General features: G+C 44.8%; 1 non-coding gene across 1 annotated transcript; it reads left to right on the top strand.

Annotated features, from left to right (window-relative positions):
• Positions 1-15,100: 15,100 nt before the first annotated feature.
• Positions 15,101-15,174, top strand: trnai-aau (transfer RNA isoleucine (anticodon AAU)). The gene has a single exon. It is a non-coding gene; the product is annotated as a tRNA-Ile (tRNA).
• The last annotated feature ends 443 nt before the right edge of the window (positions 15,175-15,617 follow it).

Here is a 15,617-nt window from a genome sequence, read left to right as displayed (position 1 = left end):
GCCGTGAATGACGCAGGATGCAGCCAGTGCTATGTGACAAAATATGTGGGGGATGGGTGAAGCAGAGACAAAATGGAAAACAGGGGAGAAGGGTAACAAAGCGGGAAGAGGTAAGGAAAAAGATATTGAGAGAGTGGGGAGCGAGAGAAAGAGAGACAATCAAGAAACAAGAGTTACAGAACAATGAAAAAAACACAAATAAAAAAGATAAATAAAATAATTGAAATAAAATTACCTGAAGTTGTTTGAATTCAACAACTTGAGACAATTTTACTTCATTGATTTTATTTATCTTTTTTATCATTTCACCTGCACTATCATAGAGCTCATTAGATATGGACAGCACTGAAAACACAGTCTTCGGTCGAACTCGTCCATTCCGAACAGATATCTTCAATTGATCCAGCCGCGATTGCATGCATTTGACCCATGTCTCTCTAAACACTGCCTATTCAAATACACGTCCAGATTCCTTAAAAGTATTGGAATTTTACCATCCATCACCAGCTCGTCTGGCAACATGTTCCAGAAACGCACCACCCTCTGCGCGCAGCCATTGCCCATCACTGCCTTTCCAATTCTCGCCCTCCCACACCTGATTTATACCCTCCAGTTCTGCACTGCCACACCTGAGCGAAAGAAACTTGTCTATTTACCCGATTCATGCCCCTCATGATTGAAAAGCCTCCATAAGATCCGCTCCCAGCCTCTGACCCGCCAGGCAATATCGTGAGTGAGTGTTCAGCCTGTAAACGTTTGCACGTTTTCCATTTTCAAATGGAGGATGTAGCATGCTGTCTGAAGCAATCATCTAAGCATCTGATCTGTCACTGACGACCGCTGCAGGAAGGCGTGATAACTTGCTAAATATGCTGTCAAACGAAGATTGCATTAGTAACATGAGTGATTGAGCAAAACGTGCAATTGGCTTCTGAGCTGTTGCTGACACCAAAGCAACTGCGTCGTTCGGGAGCAGAAAAGTCCCACTATTAGATTTCAATTCAAATGAATTTGGCATAAGGTTCGTAGCAGGTTATCAGCAGCACATAACCCTGACTCCAAAAGTCTGTGAGTATCCAGAAGAACAGTGAGCGATCGTTGAAGGTACGTTTCGACAGACGATATTTTTCAACATGACAAACTGCAGGTGAGCTGGTGGCATTGCGATTGAAATTGCATGCGTCCGGACATTGTGCTTACTTTTGAATATCAGAGCAAATGGTTAAGTCGAGTATGCGCGTTCGGAAAAGTAAATGCTTTTTTTTTCGTTGAAAAGCTTTGCAACGAAAGGAAATACTTCAGTCTCTCGTGCGATCGACATGAAGCAGAAAATGAACAGCCGCCGTGGTTGTGAGCACCGGCAATATAGGCATTTACTTTCGCGGCCGGTGCTGTGTTGGTCGGTTAGCTCAGCTGGTTAGAGCGTCGTGCTAATAACGGAAAGGTCGTGGGTTCAATCACCGCACTGACCACGAGAGGCGCTTCCGTCGTTAGCAGGGCTGTGTCAGTGTTCCCCGTGGCTTTTACTTTCACTGTCTGCAAGAACTTGTCACATGGTCGGTTGAGATGTGTGCTCATTCGAAAGGCGACCATCGCTGTCATGGAACATCAACCCGCTGGTCCCATGCCGGATCTCAGCTGCGATGCTATTTTTCCAAACAGCGTACTCCACCAAACCACGAAACAGGAAGCCTCACCTGCGCAATAAAACATTTGACAGGGATAGACGCACGACTTGATCGCCGTACCCATGATGACTGCTGGATGTTGTCTGCAGCAAATCATTCAGTCTCAATTGTTTTCACAAACAAATGCAAATCATGAAATATATGCAGTATTAAGCAGACCTGGCACAGTCTCGGAGCAGAACCAGAGTTCAGGCTTCAATTCAAATCAAAGATTCGTTCATGTTATTTTCCTTGATCTCTGTTAATACTTGTCACGCGTCTTCCAGAGGGAATTCATTCGCTTGCTCACCTCTCACGCATCGAAGTTGGAGTTATCATGACACCAGCAATATCATAGAGCCATTAATAAAATAAAATTACTGCGGATGCTGGAATCTGAAACCAAAAGAGAAAATGCTGGAAAGTCTTAGCAGGTCTGGCACCATCTGCAAGGAGAGAAAAGAGCTGACGTTTCGAGTCGAACCGATCCTTTGTTAAAGATAAAAAAAGGGGGAGAAATAGGGAGCTGTTTACACCAGGCTGAGAGACGGTGAGTCAGGGCTCCAGATGCAAAGGTGATAATGAGAGTGCATGGAGAGATCGAAGGCAGATTAGGAGCCGTGAATGACGCAGGCTGCAGCCAGTGCTATGTGACAAAATATGTGGGGGATGTGTGAAGCAGAGACAAAATGGAAAACAGGGGAGAAGGGTAACAAAGCGGGAAGAGGTAAGGAAAAAGATATTGAGAGAGTGGGGAGCGAGAGAAAGAGAGACAATCAAGAAACAAGAGTTACAGAACAATGAAAAAAACACAAATAAAAAAGATAAATAAAATAATTGAAATAAAATTACCTGAAGTTGTTTGAATTCAACAACTTGAGACAATTTTACTTCATTGATTTTATTTATCTTTTTTATCATTTCACCTGCACTATCATAGAGCTCATTAGACATGGACAGCACTGAAAACACAGTCTTCGGTCGAACTCGTCCATTCCGAACAGATATCTTCAATTGATCCAGCCGCGATTGCATGCATTTGACCCATGTCTCTCTAAACACTGCCTATTCAAATACACGTCCAGATTCCTTAAAAGTATTGGAATTTTACCATCCATCACCAGCTCGTCTGGCAACATGTTCCAGAAACGCACCACCCTCTGCGCGCAGCCATTGCCCATCACTGCCTTTCCAATTCTCGCCCTCTCACACCTGATTTATACCCTCCAGTTCTGCACTGCCACACCTGAGCGAAAGAAACTTGTCTATTTACCCGATTCATGCCCCTCATGATTGAAAAGCCTCCATAAGATCCGCTCCCAGCCTCTGACCCGCCAGGCAATATCGTGAGTGAGTGTTCAGCCTGTAAACGTTTGCACGTTTTCCATTTTCAAATGGAGGATGTAGCATGCTGTCTGAAGCAATCATCTAAGCATCTGATCTGTCACTGACGACCGCTGCAGGAAGGCGTGATAACTTGCTAAATATGCTGTCAAACGAAGATTGCATTAGTAACATGAGTGATTGAGCAAAACGTGCAATTTGCTTCTGAGCTGTTGCTGACACCAAAGCAACTGCGTCGTTCGGGAGCAGAAAAGTCCCACTATTAGATTTCAATTCAAATGAATTTGGCATAAGGTTCGTAGCAGGTTATCAGCAGCACATAACCCTGACTCCAAAAGTCTGTCAGTATCCAGAAGAACAGTGAGCGATCGTTGAAGGTACGTTTCTACAGACGATATTTTTCAACATGACAAGCTGCAGGTGAGCTGGTGGCATTGCGATTGAAATTGCATGCGTCCGGACATTGTGCTTAATTTTGAATATCAGAGCAAATGGTTAAGTCGAGTATGCGCGTTCGGAAAAGTAAATGCTTTTTTTTTCGTTGAACAGCTTTGCAACGAAAGGAAATACTTCAGTCTCTCGTGCGATCGACATGAAGCAGAAAATGAACAGCCACCGTGGTTGTGAGCACCGGCAATATAGGCATTTACTTTCGCGGCCGGTGCTGTGTTGGTCGGTTAGCTCAGCTGGTTAGAGCGTGGTGCTAATAACGGAAAGGTCGTGGGTTCAATCCCCGCACTGACCACGAGAGGCGCTTCCGTCGTTAGCAGGGCTGTGTCAGTGTTCCCCGTGGCTTTTACTTTCACTGTCTGCAAGAACTTGTCACATGGTCGGTTGAGATGTGTGCTCATTCGAAAGGCGACCATCGCTGTCATGGAACATCAACCCGCTGGTCCCATGCCGGATCTCAGCTGCGATGCTATTTTTCCAAACAGCGTACTCCACCAAACCACGAAACAGGAAGCCTCACCTGCGCAATAAAACATTTGACAGGGATAGACGCACGACTTGATCGCCGTACCCATGATGACTGCTGGATGTTGTCTGCAGCAAATCATTCAGTCTCAATTGTTTTCACAAACAAATGCAAATCATGAAATATATGCAGTATTAAGCAGACCTGGCACAGTCTCGGAGCAGAACCAGAGTTCAGGCTTCAATTCAAATCAAAGATTCGTTCATGTTATTTTCCTTGATCTCTGTTAATACTTGTCACGCGTCTTCCAGAGGGAATTCATTCGCTTGCTCACCTCTCACGCATCGAAGTTGGAGTTTTCATGACACCAGCAATATCATAGAGCCATTAATAAAATAAAATTACTGCGGATGCTGGAATCTGAAACCAAAAGAGAAAATGCTGGAAAGTCTTAGCAGGTCTGGCACCATCTGCAAGGAGAGAAAAGAGCTGACGTTTCGAGTCGAACCGATCCTTTGTTAAAGATAAAAAAAGGGGGAGAAATAGGGAGCTGTTTACACGAGGCTGAGAGACGGTGAGTCTGGGCTCCAGATGCACAGGTGATAATGAGAGTGCATGGAGAGATCGAAGGCAGATTAGGAGCCGTGAATGACGCAGGATGCAGCCAGTGCTATGTGACAAAATATGTGGGGGATGGGTGAAGCAGAGACAAAATGGAAAACAGGGGAGAAGGGTAACAAAGCGGGAAGAGGTAAGGAAAAAGATATTGAGAGAGTGGGGAGCGAGAGAAAGAGAGACAATCAAGAAACAAGAGTTACAGAACAATGAAAAAAACACAAATAAAAAAGATAAATAAAATAATTGAAATAAAATTACCTGAAGTTGTTTGAATTCAACAACTTGAGACAATTTTACTTCATTGATTTTATTTATCTTTTTTATCATTTCACCTGCACTATCATAGAGCTCATTAGATATGGACAGCACTGAAAACACAGTCTTCGGTCGAACTCGTCCATTCCGAACAGATATCTTCAATTGATCCAGCCGCGATTGCATGCATTTGACCCATGTCTCTCTAAACACTGCCTATTCAAATACACGTCCAGATTCCTTAAAAGTATTGGAATTTTACCATCCATCACCAGCTCGTCTGGCAACATGTTCCAGAAACGCACCACCCTCTGCGCGCAGCCATTGCCCATCACTGCCTTTCCAATTCTCGCCCTCCCACACCTGATTTATACCCTCCAGTTCTGCACTGCCACACCTGAGCGAAAGAAACTTGTCTATTTACCCGATTCATGCCCCTCATGATTGAAAAGCCTCCATAAGATCCGCTCCCAGCCTCTGACCCGCCAGGCAATATCGTGAGTGAGTGTTCAGCCTGTAAACGTTTGCACGTTTTCCATTTTCAAATGGAGGATGTAGCATGCTGTCTGAAGCAATCATCTAAGCATCTGATCTGTCACTGACGACCGCTGCAGGAAGGCGTGATAACTTGCTAAATATGCTGTCAAACGAAGATTGCATTAGTAACATGAGTGATTGAGCAAAACGTGCAATTGGCTTCTGAGCTGTTGCTGACACCAAAGCAACTGCGTCGTTCGGGAGCAGAAAAGTCCCACTATTAGATTTCAATTCAAATGAATTTGGCATAAGGTTCGTAGCAGGTTATCAGCAGCACATAACCCTGACTCCAAAAGTCTGTGAGTATCCAGAAGAACAGTGAGCGATCGTTGAAGGTACGTTTCGACAGACGATATTTTTCAACATGACAAACTGCAGGAGAGCTGGTGGCATTGCGATTGAAATTGCATGCGTCCGGACATTGTGCTTACTTTTGAATATCAGAGCAAATGGTTAAGTCGAGTATGCGCGTTCGGAAAAGTAAATGCTTTTTTTTTCGTTGAAAAGCTTTGCAACGAAAGGAAATACTTCAGTCTCTCGTGCGATCGACATGAAGCAGAAAATGAACAGCCGCCGTGGTTGTGAGCACCGGCAATATAGGCATTTACTTTCGCGGCCGGTGCTGTGTTGGTCGGTTAGCTCAGCTGGTTAGAGCGTCGTGCTAATAACGGAAAGGTCGTGGGTTCAATCACCGCACTGACCACGAGAGGCGCTTCCGTCGTTAGCAGTGCTGTGTCAGTGTTCCCCGTGGCTTTTACTTTCACTGTCTGCAAGAACTTGTCACATGGTCGGTTGAGATGTGTGCTCATTCGAAAGGCGACCATCGCTGTCATGGAACATCAACCCGCTGGTCCCATGCCGGATCTCAGCTGCGATGCTATTTTTCCAAACAGCGTACTCCACCAAACCACGAAACAGGAAGCCTCACCTGCGCAATAAAACATTTGACAGGGATAGACGCACGACTTGATCGCCGTACCCATGATGACTGCTGGATGTTGTCTGCAGCAAATCATTCAGTCTCAATTGTTTTCACAAACAAATGCAAATCATGAAATATATGCAGTATTAAGCAGACCTGGCACAGTCTCGGAGCAGAACCAGAGTTCAGGCTTCAATTCAAATCAAAGATTCGTTCATGTTATTTTCCTTGATCTCTGTTAATACTTGTCACGCGTCTTCCAGAGGGAATTCATTCGCTTGCTCACCTCTCACGCATCGAAGTTGGAGTTATCATGACACCAGCAATATCATAGAGCCATTAATAAAATAAAATTACTGCGGATGCTGGAATCTGAAACCAAAAGAGAAAATGCTGGAAAGTCTTAGCAGGTCTGGCACCATCTGCAAGGAGAGAAAAGAGCTGACGTTTCGAGTCGAACCGATCCTTTGTTAAAGATAAAAAAAGGGGGAGAAATAGGGAGCTGTTTACACCAGGCTGAGAGACGGTGAGTCAGGGCTCCAGATGCAAAGGTGATAATGAGAGTGCATGGAGAGATCGAAGGCAGATTAGGAGCCGTGAATGACGCAGGCTGCAGCCAGTGCTATGTGACAAAATATGTGGGGGATGTGTGAAGCAGAGACAAAATGGAAAACAGGGGAGAAGGGTAACAAAGCGGGAAGAGGTAAGGAAAAAGATATTGAGAGAGTGGGGAGCGAGAGAAAGAGAGACAATCAAGAAACAAGAGTTACAGAACAATGAAAAAAACACAAATAAAAAAGATAAATAAAATAATTGAAATAAAATTACCTGAAGTTGTTTGAATTCAACAACTTGAGACAATTTTACTTCATTGATTTTATTTATCTTTTTTATCATTTCACCTGCACTATCATAGAGCTCATTAGATATGGACAGCACTGAAAACACAGTCTTCGGTCGAACTCGTCCATTCCGAACAGATATCTTCAATTGATCCAGCCGCGATTGCATGCATTTGACCCATGTCTCTCTAAACACTGCCTATTCAAATACACGTCCAGATTCCTTAAAAGTATTGGAATTTTACGATCCATCACCAGCTCGTCTGGCAACATGTTCCAGAAACGCACCACCCTCTGCGCGCAGCCATTGCCCATCACTGCCTTTCCAATTCTCGCCCTCTCACACCTGATTTATACCCTCCAGTTCTGCACTGCCACACCTGAGCGAAAGAAACTTGTCTATTTACCCGATTCATGCCCCTCATGATTGAAAAGCCTCCATAAGATCCGCTCCCAGCCTCTGACCCGCCAGGCAATATCGTGAGTGAGTGTTCAGCCTGTAAACGTTTGCACGTTTTCCATTTTCAAATGGAGGATGTAGCATGCTGTCTGAAGCAATCATCTAAGCATCTGATCTGTCACTGACGACCGCTGCAGGAAGGCGTGATAACTTGCTAAATATGCTGTCAAACGAAGATTGCATTAGTAACATGAGTGATTGAGCAAAACGTGCAATTGGCTTCTGAGCTGTTGCTGACACCAAAGCAACTGCGTCGTTCGGGAGCAGAAAAGTCCCACTATTAGATTTCAATTCAAATGAATTTGGCATAAGGTTCGTAGCAGGTTATCAGCAGCACATAACCCTGACTCCAAAAGTCTGTCAGTATCCAGAAGAACAGTGAGCGATCGTTGAAGGTACGTTTCTACAGACGATATTTTTCAACATGACAAGCTGCAGGTGAGCTGGTGGCATTGCGATTGAAATTGCATGCGTCCGGACATTGTGCTTAATTTTGAATATCAGAGCAAATGGTTAAGTCGAGTATGCGCGTTCGGAAAAGTAAATGCTTTTTTTTTCGTTGAACAGCTTTGCAACGAAAGGAAATACTTCAGTCTCTCGTGCGATTGACATGAAGCAGAAAATGAACAGCCACCGTGGTTGTGAGCACCGGCAATATAGGCATTTACTTTCGCGGCCGGTGCTGTGTTGGTCGGTTAGCTCAGCTGGTTCGAGCGTGGTGCTAATAACGGAAAGGTCGTGGGTTCAATCCCCGCACTGACCACGAGAGGCGCTTCCGTCGTTAGCAGGGCTGTGTCAGTGTTCCCCGTGGCTTTTACTTTCACTGTCTGCAAGAACTTGTCACATGGTCGGTTGAGATGTGTGCTCATTCGAAAGGCGACCATCGCTGTCATGGAACATCAACCCGCTGGTCCCATGCCGGATCTCAGCTGCGATGCTATTTTTCCAAACAGCGTACTCCACCAAACCACGAAACAGGAAGCCTCACCTGCGCAATAAAACATTTGACAGGGATAGACGCACGACTTGATCGCCGTACCCATGATGACTGCTGGATGTTGTCTGCAGCAAATCATTCAGTCTCAATTGTTTTCACAAACAAATGCAAATCATGAAATATATGCAGTATTAAGCAGACCTGGCACAGTCTCGGAGCAGAACCAGAGTTCAGGCTTCAATTCAAATCAAAGATTCGTTCATGTTATTTTCCTTGATCTCTGTTAATACTTGTCACGCGTCTTCCAGAGGGAATTCATTCGCTTGCTCACCTCTCACGCATCGAAGTTGGAGTTATCATGACACCAGCAATATCATAGAGCCATTAATAAAATAAAATTACTGCGGATGCTGGAATCTGAAACCAAAAGAGAAAATGCTGGAAAGTCTTAGCAGGTCTGGCACCATCTGCAAGGAGAGAAAAGAGCTGACGTTTCGAGTCGAACCGATCCTTTGTTAAAGATAAAAAAAGGGGGAGAAATAGGGAGCTGTTTACACCAGGCTGAGAGACGGTGAGTCAGGGCTCCAGATGCAAAGGTGATAATGAGAGTGCATGGAGAGATCGAAGGCAGATTAGGAGCCGTGAATGACGCAGGCTGCAGCCAGTGCTATGTGACAAAATATGTGGGGGATGGGTGAAGCAGAGACAAAATGGAAAACAGGGGAGAAGGGTAACAAAGCGGGAAGAGGTAAGGAAAAAGATATTGAGAGAGTGGGGAGCGAGAGAAAGAGAGACAATCAAGAAACAAGAGTTACAGAACAATGAAAAAAACATAAATAAAAAAGATAAATAAAATAATTGAAATAAAATTACCTGAAGTTGTTTGAATTCAACAACTTGAGACAATTTTACTTCATTGATTTTATTTATCTTTTTTATCATTTCACCTGCACTATCATAGAGCTCATTAGATATGGACAGCACTGAAAACACAGTCTTCGGTCGAACTCGTCCATTCCGAACAGATATCTTCAATTGATCCAGCCGCGATTGCATGCATTTGACCCATGTCTCTCTAAACCCTGCCTATTCAAATACACGTCCAGATTCCTTAAAAGTATTGGAATTTTACCATCCATCACCAGCTCGTCTGGCAACATGTTCCAGAAACGCACCACCCTCTGCGCGCAGCCATTGCCCATCACTGCCTTTCCAATTCTCGCCCTCCCACACCTGATTTATACCCTCCAGTTCTGCACTGCCACACCTGAGCGAAGGAAACTTGTCTATTTACCCGATTCATGCCCCTCATGATTGAAAAGCCTCCATAAGATCCGCTCCCAGCCTCTGACCCGCCAGGCAATATCGTGAGTGAGTGTTCAGCCTGTAAACGTTTGCCCGTTTTCCATTTTCAAATGGAGGATGTAGCATGCTGTCTGAAGCAATCATCTAAGCATCTGATCTGTCACTGACGACCGCTGCAGGAAGGCGTGATAACTTGCTAAATATGCTGTCAAACGAAGATTGCATTAGTAACATGAGTGATTGAGCAAAACGTGCAATTGGCTTCTGAGCTGTTGCTGACACCAAAGCAACTGCGTCGTTCGGGAGCAGAAAAGTCCCACTATTAGATTTCAATTCAAATGAATTTGGCATAAGGTTCGTAGCAGGTTATCAGCAGCACATAACCCTGACTCCAAAAGTCTGTGAGTATCCAGAAGAACAGTGAGCGATCGTTGAAGGTACGTTTCTACAGACGATATTTTTCAACATGACAAGCTGCAGGTGAGCTGGTGGCATTGCGATTGAAATTGCATGCGTCCGGACATTGTGCTTAATTTTGAATATCAGAGCAAATGGTTAAGTCGAGTATGCGCGTTCGGAAAAGTAAATGCTTTTTTTTTTCGTTGAACAGCTTTGCAACGAAAGGAAATACTTCAGTCTCTCGTGCGATCGACATGAAGCAGAAAATGAACAGCCGCCGTGGTTGTGAGCACCGGCAATATAGGCATTTACTTTCGCGGCCGGTGCTGTGTTGGTCGGATGGCTCAGCTGGTTAGAGCGTGGTGCTAATAACGGAAAGGTCGTGGGTTCGATCCCCGCACTGACCACGAGAGGCGCTTCCGTCGTTAGCAGGGGTGTGTCAGTGTTCCCCGTGGCTTTTACTTTCACTGTCTGCAAGAACTTGTCACATGGTCGGTTGAGATGTGTGCTCATTCGAAAGGCGACCATCGCTGTCATGGAACATCAACCCGCTGGTCCCATGCCGGATCTCAGCTGCGATGCTATTTTTCCAAACAGCGTACTCCACCAAACCACGAAACAGGAAGCCTCACCTGCGCAATAAAACATTTGACAGGGATAGACGCACGACTTGATCGCCGTACCCATGATGACTGCTGGATGTTGTCTGCAGCAAATCATTCAGTCTCAATTGTTTTCACAAACAAATGCAAATCATGAAATATATGCAGTATTAAGCAGACCTGGCACAGTCTCGGAGCAGAACCAGAGTTCAGGCTTCAATTCAAATCAAAGATTCGTTCATGTTATTTTCCTTGATCTCTGTTAATACTTGTCACGCGTCTTCCAGAGGGAATTCATTCGCTTGCTCACCTCTCACGCATCGAAGTTGGAGTTATCATGACACCAGCAATATCATAGAGCCATTAATAAAATAAAATTACTGCGGATGCTGGAATCTGAAACCAAAAGAGAAAATGCTGGAAAGTCTTAGCAGGTCTGGCACCATCTGCAAGGAGAGAAAAGAGCTGACGTTTCGAGTCGAACCGATCCTTTGTTAAAGATAAAAAAGGGGGAGAAATAGGGAGCTGTTTACACCAGGCTGAGAGACGGTGAGTCAGCGCTCCAGATGCAAAGGTGATAATGAGAGTGCATGGAGAGATCGAATGCAGATTAGGAGCCGTGAATGACGCAGGCTGCAGCCAGTGCTATGTGACAAAATATGTGGGGGATGGGTGAAGCAGAGACAAAATGGAAAACAGGGGAGAAGGGTAACAAAGCGGGAAGAGGTAAGGAAAAAGATATTGAGAGAGTGGGGAGCGAGAGAAAGAGAGACAATCAAGAAACAAGAGTTACAGAACAATGAAAAAAACACAAATAAAAAAGATAAATAAAATAATTGAAATAAAATTACCTGAAGTTGTTTGAATTCAACAACTTGAGACAATTTTACTTCATTGATTTTATTTATCTTTTTTATCATTTCACCTGCACTATCATAGAGCTCATTAGATATGGACAGCACTGAAAACACAGTCTTCGGTCGAACTCGTCCATTCCGAACAGATATCTTCAATTGATCCAGCCGCGATTGCATGCATTTGACCCATGTCTCTCTAAACACTGCCTATTCAAATACACGTCCAGATTCCTTAAAAGTATTGGAATTTTACCATCCATCACCAGCTCGTCTGGCAACATGTTCCAGAAACGCACCACCCTCTGCGCGCAGCCATTGCCCATCACTGCCTTTCCAATTCTCGCCCTCCCACACCTGATTTATACCCTCCAGTTCTGCACTGCCACACCTGAGCGAAAGAAACTTGTCTATTTACCCGATTCATGCCCCTCATGATTGAAAAGCCTCCATAAGATCCGCTCCCAGCCTCTGACCCGCCAGGCAATATCGTGAGTGAGTGTTCAGCCTGTAAACGTTTGCACGTTTTCCATTTTCAAATGGAGGATGTAGCATGCTGTCTGAAGCAATCATCTAAGCATCTGATCTGTCACTGACGACCGCTGCAGGAAGGCGTGATAACTTGCGAAATATGCTGTCAAACGAAGATTGCATTAGTAACATGAGTGATTGAGCAAAACGTGCAATTGGCTTCTGAGCTGTTGCTGACACCAAAGCAACTGCGTCGTTCGGGAGCAGAAACGTCCCACTATTAGATTTCAATTCAAATAAATTTGGCATAAGGTTCGTAGCAGGTTATCAGCAGCACATAACCCTGACTCCAAAAGTCTGTGAGTATCCAGAAGAACAGTGAGCGATCGTTGAAGGTACGTTTCTACAGATGATATTTTTCAACATGACAAGCTGCAGGTGAGCTGGTGGCATTGCGATTGAAATTGCATGCGTCCGGACATTGTGCTTAATTTTGAATATCAGAGCAAATGGTTAAGTCGAGTATGCGCGTTCGGAAAAGTAAATGCTTTTTTTTCGTTGAAAAGCTTTGCAACGAAAGGAAATACTTCAGACTATCGTGCGATCGACATGAAGCAGAAAATGAACAGCCGCCGTGGTTGTGAGCACCGGCAATATAGGCATTTACTTTCGCGGCCGGTGCTGTGTTGGTCGGTTAGCTCAGCTGGTTAGAGCGTGGTGCTAATAGCGGAAAGGTCGTGGGTTCATTCCCCGCACTGACCACGAGAGGCGCTTCCGTCGTTAGCAGGGCTGTGTCAGTGTTCCCCGTGGCTTTTACTTTCACTGTCTGCAAGAACTTGTCACATGGTCGGTTGAGATGTGTGCTCATTCGAAAGGCGACCATCGCTGTCATGGAACATCAACCCGCTGGTCCCATGCCGGATCTCAGCTGCGATGCTATTTTTCCAAACAGCGTACTCCACCAAACCACGAAACAGGAAGCCTCACCTGCGCAATAAAACATTTGACAGGGATAGACGCACGACTTGATCGCCGTACCCATGATGACTGCTGGATGTTGTCTGCAGCAAATCATTCAGTCTCAATTGTTTTCACAAACAAATGCAAATCATGAAATATATGCAGTATTAAGCAGACCTGGCACAGTCTCGGAGCAGAACCAGAGTTCAGGCTTCAATTCAAATCAAAGATTCGTTCATGTTATTTTCCTTGATCTCTGTTAATACTTGTCACGCGTCTTCCAGAGGGAATTCATTCGCTTGCTCACCTCTCACGCATCGAAGTTGGAGTTATCATGACACCAGCAATATCATAGAGCCATTAATAAAATAAAATTACTGCGGATGCTGGAATCTGAAACCAAAAGAGAAAATGCTGGAAAGTCTTAGCAGGTCTGGCACCATCTGCAAGGAGAGAAAAGAGCTGACGTTTCGAGTCGAACCGATCCTTTGTTAAAGATAAAAAAAGGGGGAGAAATAGGGAGCTGTTTACACCAGGCTGAGAGACGGTGAGTCAGGGCTCCAGATGCAAAGGTGATAATGAGAGTGCATGGAGAGATCTAAGGGAGATTAGGAGCCGTGATTGACGCAGGCTGCAGCCTGTGCTATGTGACAAAATATGTGGGGGATGGGTGAAGCAGAGACAAAATGGAAAACAGGGGAGAAGGGTAACAAAGCGGGAAGAGGTAAGGAAAAAGATATTGAGAGAGTGGGGAGCGAGAGAAATAGAGACAATCAAGAAACAAGAGTTACAGAACAATGAAAAAAACACAAATAAAAAAGATAAATAAAATAATTGAAATAAAATTACCTGAAGTTGTTTGAATTCAACAACTTGAGACAATTTTACTTCATTGATTTTATTTATCTTTTTTATCATTTCACCTGCACTATCATAGAGCTCATTAGATATGGACAGCACTGAAAACACAGTCTTCGGTCGAACTCGTCCATTCCGAACAGATATCTTCAATTGATCCAGCCGCGATTGCATGCATTTGACCCATGTCTCTCTAAACACTGCCTATTCAAATACACGTCCAGATTCCTTAAAAGTATTGGAATTTTACCATCCATCACCAGCTCGTCTGGCAACATGTTCCAGAAACGCACCACCCTCTGCGCGCAGCCATTGCCCATCACTGCCTTTCCAATTCTCGCCCTCCCACACCTGATTTATACCCTCCAGTTCTGCACTGCCACACCTGAGCGAAAGAAACTTGTCTATTTACCCGATTCATGCCCCTCATGATTGAAAAGCCTCCATAAGATCCGCTCCCAGCCTCTGACCCGCCAGGCAATATCGTGAGTGAGTGTTCAGCCTGTAAACGTTTGCACGTTTTCCATTTTCAAATGGAGGATGTAGCATGCTGTCTGAAGCAATCATCTAAGCATCTGATCTGTCACTGACGACCGCTGCAGGAAGGCGTGATAACTTGCGAAATATGCTGTCAAACGAAGATTGCATTAGTAACATGAGTGATTGAGCAAAACGTGCAATTGGCTTCTGAGCTGTTGCTGACACCAAAGCAACTGCGTCGTTCGGGAGCAGAAACGTCCCACTATTAGATTTCAATTCAAATAAATTTGGCATAACGTTCGTAGCAGGTTATCAGCAGCACATAACCCTGACTCCAAAAGTCTGTGAGTATCCAGAAGAACAGTGAGCGATCGTTGAAGGTACGTTTCTACAGATGATATTTTTCAACATGACAAGCTGCAGGTGAGCTGGTGGCATTGCGATTGAAATTGCATGCGTCCGGACATTGTGCTTAATTTTGAATATCAGAGCAAATGGTTAAGTCGAGTATGCGCGTTCGGAAAAGTAAATGCTTTTTTTTCGTTGAAAAGCTTTGCAACGAAAGGAAATACTTCAGACTATCGTGCGATCGACATGAAGCAGAAAATGAACAGCCGCCGTGGTTGTGAGCACCGGCAATATAGGCATTTACTTTCGCAGCTTGTGCTGTGTTGGTCGGTTAGCTCAGCTGGTTAGAGCGTGGTGCTAATAACGCCAAGGTCGTGGGTTCAATCCCCGCACTGACCACGAGAGGCGCTTCCGTCGTTGGCAGGTCTGTGTCAGTGTTCGCCGTGGCTTTTACTTTCACCGTCTGCAAGAACTTGTCACATGGTCGGTTGAGATGTGTGCTCATTCGAAAGGCGACCATCGCTGTCATGGAACATCAACCCGCTGGTCCCATGCCGGATCTCAGCTGCGTTGCTATTTTTCCAAACAACGTGCTCCACCAAACCACGAAACAGGAAGCCTCACCTGCGCAATAAAACATTTGACAGGGCTAGACGCACGACTTGATCGCCGTACCCATGATGACTGCTGGATGTTGTCTGCAGCAAATCAATCAGTCTCAATTGTTTTCACAAACAAATGCAAATCATGAAATATATGCAGTATTAAGCAGACCTGGCACAGTCTCGGAGCAGAACCAGAGTTCAGGCTTCAATTCAAATCAAAGATTCGTTCATGTTATT

This window comes from Chiloscyllium plagiosum, unplaced genomic scaffold, assembly GCF_037043375.1.
Source record: "Chiloscyllium plagiosum isolate Xiang-an unplaced genomic scaffold, Cpla_swu_hap1 HiC_scaffold_45, whole genome shotgun sequence".
NCBI lineage: Eukaryota > Metazoa > Chordata > Chondrichthyes > Orectolobiformes > Hemiscylliidae > Chiloscyllium > Chiloscyllium plagiosum.
Note: the sequence above shows the minus strand (reverse complement) of the source record. Positions and strands in the feature narration are given on the sequence as shown.